Raw genomic sequence first — 10827 nt, 5'->3', positions numbered from 1 at the left:
GTCAAAATGTCTCTGTGGTTTGACTTGAAGGAAACTTGGCATGGCTTGGTTGAGTAGGATGTTTGGAGCCCCAGCAGTTCTTTTTGGAGAGAGAAACCATAGTATCACTGATGATATGTATCCAATGAACATAGCTATTAGCTGGTGTGATTGGAGGAAGACTTCAAGGAAGCAAGAGCACAGCTCCTGGCACAGCATCTCCAGCATCTGCTGCCTGACAGCAGCTCTTGGCTCATCCATACCATCAGGAACGTTGTGCTGATACACTTTGGATCACAGCAGCACAAGTTGGTGGATCTCTGCAGCTGAACACAGTAACAGATGGCAGCTCAGGGTGTGAGTGTAGCTGCAGAACAAAAGCTCCCTCAGGCTTGGTACCAGCACTTGAGTCCTTCCTGTAGCACTTCTGCCATAGTGTCTGTTGTACAGCTGGGAGCAGGGCAAAGTTTTTGAGCTTAGGCTTAAAACAGGTATCTTGTTAGCCTGAAATAATGATCAAATAGCCTGATGGGTTTAGCTGCACCCTGAGTATGAGTCCCTGTGAACAGGAAGGCTTCTTGCTGCATCTCAGTCATCCCTGTTAATCCCATCACTTCTCAAACTTCCAAGTTTGAGAAAGCAAGGAGAAAGCACAACCTTGATGTCATTCCTGGTCTTTTGTCAGAGGTCCATGTGAGCTGCAAGGCCTGTGTTCTTGGTGTTTGTGAGAGTGAGGCCTGTGATCTCTTGGCCCGTGCAACAGGATCTTCCGAGGGAAGAATGAACGGTGGGACCTGAGAGGCCACAACGTGATGGGTTTCAGAAGCTGTTGTTCAGCCAGAGGCCCTTGTGAAAGAATAAACTGGCTTGTTCCCTCTCCTTAAATTGCCCACGTGTTAGATGCTTCTGAGACCAAGCAAATATAAGGGGGAGATCTTATTCTCAGAAGTGACTTGCCTTGCTTTTCTGCTGTGTGTTGTCCAGCACGAATTTTCAGCTGAGCTTGTAGGTAGCAGAGCTTAAATCTGCCTTGCATTGTCCTGCAGATGGAAGCCTGCCTGGGACCTGCCATGGCAGGGATCCTGCAAGCTCCTTCATGCACACATGCAGCAATCCTGTGGCAGGAGGCTGTTGGGACAAGTTGTTTGGGCAGCAGCCATCCTCAGGAATGTGGCTGTGGGGCTCCTGTTGGAGAATGGGGTCTGTAAGTGGGAGCTGAGGGTGGTTCCTGCAGTTGAGGCTGGGAGGCAGGGTGGAAAAGACTTGCCCGAGTGCTCTTCCCTGGCCCTGTGGCCTGTGTCCCTTCCTTTGGAACAGATGAGTCATGTGGGATGACAGCTCTGCTTCTTGCCCAGCTTGATACTCACTTCCTGACTTGGAGGAACTTTCCCTGCTATCTTTCCTCTGACAAGCACCAGCAAAGGTGTGGTCGGGCAGACCTGGGCTGTGCTGAAATAGCTCTGCCCAGAATCTGCCTGTTTTCATTGCACTTCTCTCCCCAGTGGGGACTGCAGGAGGTGATGAGGGGGGATGTCTACCTATAGCAAAACAAAGGTGTGACCCCAGCAGACCAACATTACACGTGATAGATGCTCCAGCAGCACACAGCAGGGGATGCTCCAGGCTGCTGCATCTGAGTTCTGCTTGAAAGGCCTTGCCCAGCCCTCAGTGCAGGTCAGCTGGGTTTTAGGATGGGTCTGGTGGGTACAATTTTTTCCCTGGTGTGCCTGGTCCTTTGTGCCTTCCTTCAGCATCAAGTTAGAAGGGCATTGTTGGTCATTCCCAGTTAAACGGGTTAACTCTTGTGTCACACGGCCATTATTAGCTGCTCCTCAGCTTTTCACTTCCTCTCTCCTGCTGTAATCCAGTTGTCACACAGGAACCTGTTCTGCCAGGTTACTGGTGACAGCTCATGGGCAACCCCAGCCACAGCCTCATTGTTTGCACAGCCTTTCCCAGTGGGAAGATGGGGCAAAAAAATTGATTCTTGGAGCCTCCTGCTGTTCTTGCTGTGACCCAGTTAGGAAACGTGGTGACACCTTTGTTTCCCCCTCAGGCTTCCCTGCCTGTCTGTGAACTGCTCCTGCTGGTCCCTGTCCATCCTCCAGAAACATGGACTTGCAGGAGGGACCCAGCCCAGAGGCACGTGCAGCTTCTGCTCCTCTGCTCCCCCTGGTTTGAGCATCACAAAAAGGGACTCTCCCCACACCTTTTTGTAAGTGATGACCCCGCCTATCTGAGGTCCCATTATTGCAGCTCCAGTGGCCAAAAGTGGCTTCCAACTCTCCCCCTGCTCATTGCCAGCCCCTCTGCCCCTGTGCAGCCCCACAGAGGGAGGTCTCAGCTGCCCACGCTGTGCCCACTGCTGCACTTGCACAGGTGTTAAATTGCAGTGACAGCAACAGCTATTTGAGTCAGGTAAATCCAAGAGGAACTGTCCACTTTCAGGCCTGGGCAGGATGTGTTTGGGTTTTTTTTCTATCTATGTTAACTTTTAGCTGACTGCCTTGATTTGACTTGGGCTTTCTCCTCTTATCCTGTTGCTCATCTTTCTCCCAGCCCATAACAGCCCTTGAGACCCTGTGTTTTTCTCACTCCTGCACATGATTGAGCAACTGAACAAGCCTGGGGCCACATACCAGCCTGCCACCTCAACAGCTTGGGCTGGCTGGATGTAGATTGCTAGTCCAGCAACCGTGCAGCCAGGTCCTGATGACACACCCCAAATAATTTGTCTCAGAGAGTGAACCTCCCTCATTCTTTCCATGGTTTCTGCTGGCACCACCTCCATCCCTCTGGTGCAGCTCTTCCTCACCAGCACCACCCACTGTCAGAGTCACCTTTGGCTGCAGGTCTCTTCCCTCTGCTGAGAGCACCTGCCCTGTGCCTCCAAGGCTGCCCTGCCTCAGCCTTCCTTACCAAATGCCTTTGTCTCCTCCACCAGAGTTACAGGCTCCTCTCAGGGAAGTTCTCCCATGCCTGTGTCCAGCTGCATCATGGCAGGTGCATGAAACAGGTGCTAGGACAGGAGCTAGAGGCTGGTCCTGGAGACACCCACTGCTACCACAGCCACCTACGTGTCCCCAGGGCCACCGCTGTGTTGCTGTGCAGTTTTTCCCCCTGGGACACCTTTGCCAGCAACTCTGGAGGCCTGAGCAACCACAGCTCCCACCAGCTGCAGTGGTGCTCCATTTTCTTCTCCCTGGTGACGTGTGGTAGGACCAGAGGGAACGGATGCAGGCTGTGCCAGGGCAGGCTTAGGTTAGATATTAGGAAGCATTTTTTCACTGAAAGAGTTGTCAGGCATTGGAATATATTGCCCAGGGATGTGGTGGAGTCACCATCTCTGGATGCATTTAAATGGCATGTGAACCTGGTGCTTAGGGACATGGTCTAGTGGTGAGCTTGCACTCTTATATCTAGAGCTGGACTGGATGATCTTGGAGGTCTCTTCCAGCCAGGGAAATTCTGTGATTCTTCTCAGTGATGTCCAGTGACAGGACAAGGGGCAAAAGGTGCAAGATGGAGCATAAAAGGTTCCACGTAACCATAAGGAAAAGCTTTTTCACTGTGAGGGTGACAGAGCCCTGGGCCAGGCTGCCCAGAGAGGCTGTGGAGTCTCCTTCTCTGGAGACATTCCAACCCCCCTGGCCACGTTCCTGTGTGATGTGCTCTGGGTGCCCCTGCTCTGGCAGGGGGGTTGGGCTGGGAGAGCTTTCCAGGTCCCTTCCAACCCCTGGGATTCTATGATTCCATTTGACAACTCCCTATCATTTTAAAACTTAGCCCATCCCAGACCTGCCCTGCTGCAGGGTTCTTGCCCTCAAGTCTGTATATTTTAGCCAAAACTCATTCCAGCCTTTTGGGATCCAGGCAAAGCACAACTGCTGCTTTGCAGCCTGGGGCTGTCTGACCTAGAAAGTAATGGCAACAACTCCTCCCTTGGTGCTCTGTGGGAAGGATGGTGCTTGTTTGGAGGCAGGCCTACTGGAAGCTTTTGGGAATGCTGTGCTTTTGTGCAACTCTTACTGCCATTAATATTTCACCTGGTCAGAACATATCCCAGCTTTTTAAAGAGAAACCCCAGCAGCCAGCCACAAAGCTGCAAAGAAGTCACAATGGGAGCAGTCCCAGTAACTCAAGCCATCCATCACGTTATCAATTCTAGAGGGAGTCACTTTTTGTGGTGTGCTCTGTTACCACACTTGGAATTACCCTCACCACAGTGTCCCTGGCTACCACAGGAGACACAACCAAACCTCCTTTAGTGCTCTCTTCATCCCACAGAGCAGGCGACACGGCAACACATTTAACTTTGGAGGATGACCTTGCATCTCTCCAGATGCCACCTTGCCTCTTGCACACTCCATGGTAATGTCCCTAGATGTGCTTTGGCAATCTCAAGCCTCTGTGAGTCATGTGTCCCCTTCCACGGGTTCCCTTGGAGCGCGTCAGCCGGTCAAGTTTGCCCAGAGCTGGAGGAAATCTCCGTGATGGTGTGGGGTTGCATCACAGAGGTGGAGGATGTTTGGACAACTGGGCCCAGTCCCTGCTGAGGCAAGCCTTGGATTGCACAGTGCATCTGGCACCTCATCTCGGGGCTGCTCGTGAGAAGGGCAGGGATGGATGGAGCACAGGGAGGAGAGAGAGGAGGTTGAATGGGCTGGAAAGACTTGCAGGTCACATCCTGATTGCAAATCTGGGCTAGGTCAGTAGCAGTCATCCTTGGTGTCTGTGATGAAGATGGATGGACAGACCAATGAACAGATAGAAGGAGGGAAGAAAAGATGGACAGAAGGAAGGACAGATGGAAAGGGTTCCACCAGTAAATGTACAAGGTTTGGTCTTGCACAAAAAGTCATCATGATTTTGATAAGGCCGGCGCCAAACCTAAATTACTCCAACACTCCCATGATATAATTCCATCCTGTATGATTAAAAGCTTTCCCAGCAAACTGGGAGATTAAAACATTTGATCCAAAAATATTGAGAAATCTCTCTGCCCTACCCTGCTGGATGCCAGTCTGATGCTTCTGACCCAGTCACCAGAGGGCATCAGCCCCTTGATAGGAAAACCCAGTAGGAATTTAGGAGATGGGACAGGGTAGAGAACAGGCAACAGCCCTGAGTGGGAACCACCATTTGCCTGTGGATGTTTGTCAGTGGTTCCCAGTGGACCAGTGGTGGTGGCTTTTTCTCTTCCAGCCTGTGAGGCTGGTTGTTGGTGCCCTTCATTATAACGGGGAAGGTGCAGCAGTTGCAGAAGCCACATGAATGAGGAAGAGAAGCCAGTTTAGCTGCCTCTCCCAGAAGTGCTGTCATTTGGGTGGTAGAGGAAGGGAAATGGGTTAACGTCATGAGGGGAGATTGGCTGGTGGGAAGTGGGTATCCCTCTGGATACACACAACAACAGCAGAATAAGCCTTCAGGTCACTGCTGGGAGGGGGACAATGGAAACCAGACCCAAGAGTGGTAATAAGGGGATGGAAGATTGGAAGAATAGGGTTTAGATGAAGGCAAGAAAAAATGGGGAGACTTTTGATTGTGAAAAGGAGACAGTATTGAAGTCAAGAGGAAACAGGACAACTCAGGACCTCACAAAATCAGTGCACTGATGGCCTCTCAGACATTTGGAGCTCATTCAGGTCTACCTGCTCAGCCCACCCCAGCCAGGAACAAGCAGCACTGGGACACAGAGCAAGGCACAGCAAGTTTTGGCCCCTGTAGAAAGCTCACCAGGAGGACAGGAGTGTTTATATGGGGAAGGTCAAGTATCAGAAATCAAACTGAGTTCACAATGGCTGGAAAACCCAGCAGCTTGTCCAAGCTGCCTTTTTCCTGTTTCTAACCAGGTCCTCTCCTTCTCACTAGTAACATGTTTGTCTTTCCAATGGGATGAAACCCCAAAAAAGTGTATTCCCAAGGCTCAGGCTGTCCCAGGCAATGCTGTGGTCACTGCTGCTTTGTCCTGACTTACAGAATTCCTCCTCGGCCGTTGCCTCCACGAGGACACCTCGTGTGACAGCCAGGCCAGCCAGCTGCCCCACTCGTGGAGATGCAGGGCTCTGTGTCACTGGCAGGTTTTCCACCCAAAGGCTTTTTTCTGGTGGAAAATAACAGGTTCTGAAAACTCACAAATGATCTGACTCGGGATTGCTTCTTCTCCCAATGTATTCAACTGTTTAGTTTTAATATTTCCTGGGATATTTCATTTCAGCCAGTTCATCACTAGTTAAAACTTGTCGGTTTTGTTCAGCTCGCCCCAGCCGTTTGGTTCCAAATCAAGCAAAGGGGAATAAATTCCATTCAGCATCCCAGTATTCCTGAACTCTTCCCGCCCCGTGACATTCCTGGCACTGGTTTCATCCCACCTAGTGGTCACCTGGGCGGCTGCATCCCCCCTGCCAGGTCCCCGCTGCTTTTTGGGGATATCCCCAGTGTCACCACCCCAAGAGGGCAGGCGAGGGGCTGAGATGGAGCAGGGTGGGAGCACAGTCCTGCCGTGCCCAGTTAGCTGGGAAACGTCCTGTGGAAAAGCAGGGGTTTGTGCTCATCTTCCCAAGAGTGGAGAACGTTCCGAGCTTACGGAAACTGGGTATTTTTGTATGGATCCAAAAAAAAAGTGGAAGTCAAAGCTTTCAACGTTTTCTGAAGGCAAATATTTGGAGCATTGCTGACCCCCAGATGGTAAAATAATGCTTGTGGCACTTTTGGAGTAATGCCCCGTTTTGGAATGGAACTAGAAGCTGGAAAAGGCTTCCCCAGAGGGCTTTGGTCAGTCCTGGTCTGAAGTGCATGGCCTCCCCAGCAGGCTCTCACCCCTCCTTGTGCCTCCTGTCCTCGGAGTGGTTGATCCCTCCTGCAAGGCTCATTTTCCTGCTATCTACCAGCAAAGTCTCCCTTTCTTTCCAAACCAAAGCCCAAAGAGCTGTGCAGCCACCGGGAGCGTTTTGCCCTCGCATCCCTGCGTGCCCCGCGCCTCGGCCACTGGCAGAGGCTGGAAGCGATGCCATGGGATCCAGCTGGATTTTATTCACCCTACAGCCAGCTTTTCCCAGCCACCTGTTCCTCAGCTTCAAAAGGAGCTGCTGCTCAAGCTCAAGGCCTGAGAATGCATCACCGTCTCCTCCCAGGGGTTTGGCAATGACCTCAGCCCTGAGGCGTTTAGCCCACCGATGGGTGGCAGGGAGATGGCAGGCCTGCAGTTTGTGGCTGTCCCAGCAGAGCTGTCCCTTGGGCTCCTCTCTCTTCACTGATGAGGTGATGCTTTGCCTCTTGGTCTCCCTTGCAGATTTTCTCCTGTGGTGCAAGCAGGGAGTCACAGTTTCTGGGTGCAGAGCTGTCCCTTGGGCTCCTCTCTCTTCACTGATGAGCTGATGCTTTACCTCTTGGTCTCCCTTGCAGATTTTCTCCTGTGGTGCAAGCAGGGAGTCACAGTTTCTGGGTGCAGAGCTGTCCCTTGGGCTCCTCTCTCTTCACTGATGAGCTGATGCTTTACCTCTTGGTCTCCCTTGCAGATTTTCTCCTGTGGTACAAGCAGGGAGTCACAGTTTCCAGCTCCAGAGCTCAGGGGCTGTGGAGAGGCTGCCTTTCCACCCCCTTTCCACCCAAAGTCTGACTCCTGGGACAGCTTGTTTGGCACCACCATGGAGCACCAGGACAACAGGATGGTAGGTGGTACCTGGCAGCTGCAGAGCTGAGCACCCTCACAGAGACATGGGGTCAGACTCTGGGCAAGGGCTGTGGAGGGAGAGCAGCCACCCCAGTGGGGCTGCAGGCACAGGCAGGGCAGCTCTGCCTCCTGGGGAAGGCAAACACCAGCTGCGTTTGGCAGCAGGGATGGGACACAGCCTGGGTGGAAATGGCTTTTGCAGAGACATCCCTAAAGCTGAGCATGGAGTCACTGGTTGCTGAAGGTCAGCAGGGCCTCAAGCAGCCCTCCTCCTTTCAGCTCCTTCCAAAACATTTGGAGTGTTTACTTACCTTGTGGCTTAATGTGTAGGGCATAACACCCGTGGAATGAAGAAGCTGGCAGGCATAGGGCTGAGGGTACTCGAGGGTGGCCCTTGGGTGGACACTCTACAGCCATTTCTGAGTTTTCTGACAAAGCCTTGTGCATTTTTTTCAGCTCAGCTCCTCCTTTTACATGTTTTTTATTTTATTTGCTAATGTGGGTGAAAAATGCCTTTCTGGCGGGAATGCTTATTAACCTATTTCATGCATGTTAAGACAATATGGCTTTAACTCCTAAAATAATTTGTGTAGTCAAATGCCATTGAATTTTCTCTCTGTTTTTACACAGAAACACATTAGTTCCAAACAGCTTGAGCAAGCTTGGGAATAACTTTGCAGGGTTAAGAATGAATGAGACCGTTTCATTATCAGTGCAAGAGGTAAATCTTGAATAAAGATTTCAGAAGACAGTGGGTGGGGGCAGATGGGTGCAAATCCTGTTACCAAAAGCTCTGGGACACATCAGTCCATCCTGCCCTGAACAGCATCACCCAAGTGAGAGGCAATACAGACAAGGATCCCTTTCCCTGCCAAATTTTGATACAAATCCCTCTCACTACCAGCATCAGCTTCAGAGAGACCTTCTAGCACCTTCCAGTACCTAAAGGGAGCCTACAGGAAAGCAGAGGAGGGGCTTTTCAACAGAGAGGGCAGTGATAGGACAAGGGGTGATGGTTTTAAACTGAAAGAGGGGAGATTTAGGTTAGACATCAGAAGAAATTCTTCACCATAAGGGTAGGAAGGCACTGGAACAGGTTGCCCAGGGAGGTTGTTGATGCACCCTCCCTGGAGGTGTTCAAGGCCAGATGGGTTGAGGCTTGTGCAGCCTGGTCTGGTGGGAGGTGTCCCTGCTTATGGCAGGGAGGTTGGAACCTGATGATCTTGAAGGTCCCTTCCAACCTTCACCATTCTGTGATTCTATGATTCTTCTGCACAAGTCTGAATCCAGGTGACTTCACCTGCAGTAGCTGAGTTACCTCTCACTGCAGCAAGAGGACAGAGCTGAGCTCAGCACTGAGGAAAGCCTCGAGTGGTGGAGACCAAAGCACTCAGCCCTGCATTTGCCACCTCTGGGTTCCTCCCTCTCTGTTCAAAGCAGACCTCTGCTCCCACTGAAACCTCCCGGAGAGGAGAAGCCGTGAAGATGCTGGTGCATCGATGACGTTGGGAAGCCTTTCAGGAGTGGAATGAGACCCCTTGACAGCAAAGCATGGCCCATGCGGGTGGGATACCTGCATCCAATTTGAAGCAGAAACTCAGTTTGGCTTCAGAGGGGCAGAGTGTGCCTCCATGCAGTCACACCTGGGTGGACCCAGACACGCCAGGAGGATGGCGCGGTGCCCACCAGTGTCAACTACGTCTCTGAACTCCAAGGACTTCAAGAAGAGGCAACCCTGATCACAGGAGGAAATGAGACTGTGCCCAGGAAACCTTCACAGCATGAGTGTGCAATCTTTAAGCAAACAAGACCTTACTCATGCAGTGTGTCTCAGCAGTCCTCTCCTGGGAAAGCACTGGCCCTGGGCTCCAGCCCGCTGGGAACACGGGGGAAGAGGAGGGGATCATGAGGTGCTCTCCCTGCATGGGTTTTGTTGATGGGTGGACCTGAGTGACTGGAATCAGCCCTTCCAAAGCACTTGGTCACTACTCCCACTTCAGCACACGGAAAAGGACACCCAAACTGCCAGGACTGACTTATTCCAGTGGCACCTTTGCAGATTGCCACATTTTGTGCTGCTGTGCTCGCATTCCGGCACAATTAGAAGCGGCCAACGTCACGAGGGCCCTGCCAGCAAACAATGGGTTTTCCAAGGAAGCATGAAAAATATGCCCATGAAATAGTGTTCTCCTGAACTTCTTTGCTTGGCTCATGGCCTGTGAAAAAAAAACAAAAAACCACAAACAAGAACACAACACAATAAAAAAACCCAACACAACAAAATCCAGTGACCTACGTAATCCTTGCTGTGCGTAGGAAGGCTTGCCTGGGCTTTGTTCTAGGGGAAAAAAATCTGGCTTTGGCAAAGGTGAGAGGAAAGGAGTTTCTAATTGCTGTAGGCTTCCCTTTGTGATTCATTGTTTCGGCACATACGACACGACTTCAAATGGGTGAAGAAAAATTCACCTCCTGATGCACTGCTGGGGAGGCACTAGGCAGAAGCTGAGCCCTGGCAAGGCGGTGCCGGATGCCCTCCTCTCCCTGCTGGAAGGGTGAATCAGAAGGGAAGACATTCCCATCAGGGGACATACTGTGAGTCATACTTATGGCAAAGACCCTTCTCTCTGCTGCAGCAGCAGGGAGCTCAGCAGCACAAACCTGTGCAGGCCTTGGACTGTCCCCTCAGCAGCCAGGCAAAGGGTCTTTCAAGGGGAGCCCGTGATCAACCCCAGACAGAAGTCATACTGGCTCAGAGCAGAATCAAGAACTTCTTTGTGGACCATTTCTGCTTGGTTTGCACCAGAATTTGACTCTTGCCTCATCCTGTCCCTTTGAATCTATGATCAGAGAGAGTCAGGGGCTCTGGATCCTCTTTCTGTCTAGCAGGACATGGAGAGGGTTTGTGACCCCTCATGACTGCAGTGGCCATGAGAGCAGGGGTATGTGTCTGATTCAGACATCAGATGGTGGGACTTGAGCACCTGCAAACATAGAGGAGATACGGGCATGCAGCAACAGGACAGCAGCCCCTGTCTCATGCCACAGGCTGCATGTGCCTCTGTCAAAAGCTGAGAAAAAAGGAGTTCAGTTTGGATGGGAATCCCCTTCTTGGCCAAGTGGATTTGCCTGGGTTCCTGCAGGGGATGGATCCAGGCAGCACACAGCATTTTCCTGCT

This window comes from Chaetura pelagica, unplaced genomic scaffold (genome assembly GCF_000747805.2).
Source record: "Chaetura pelagica isolate M959 unplaced genomic scaffold, ChaPel_1.0 scaffold358, whole genome shotgun sequence".
Taxonomy (NCBI): Eukaryota; Metazoa; Chordata; class Aves; order Apodiformes; family Apodidae; genus Chaetura; species Chaetura pelagica.
The sequence above is the reverse complement of the archived record's forward strand: the minus strand, read 5'-3'. Positions refer to the sequence as shown.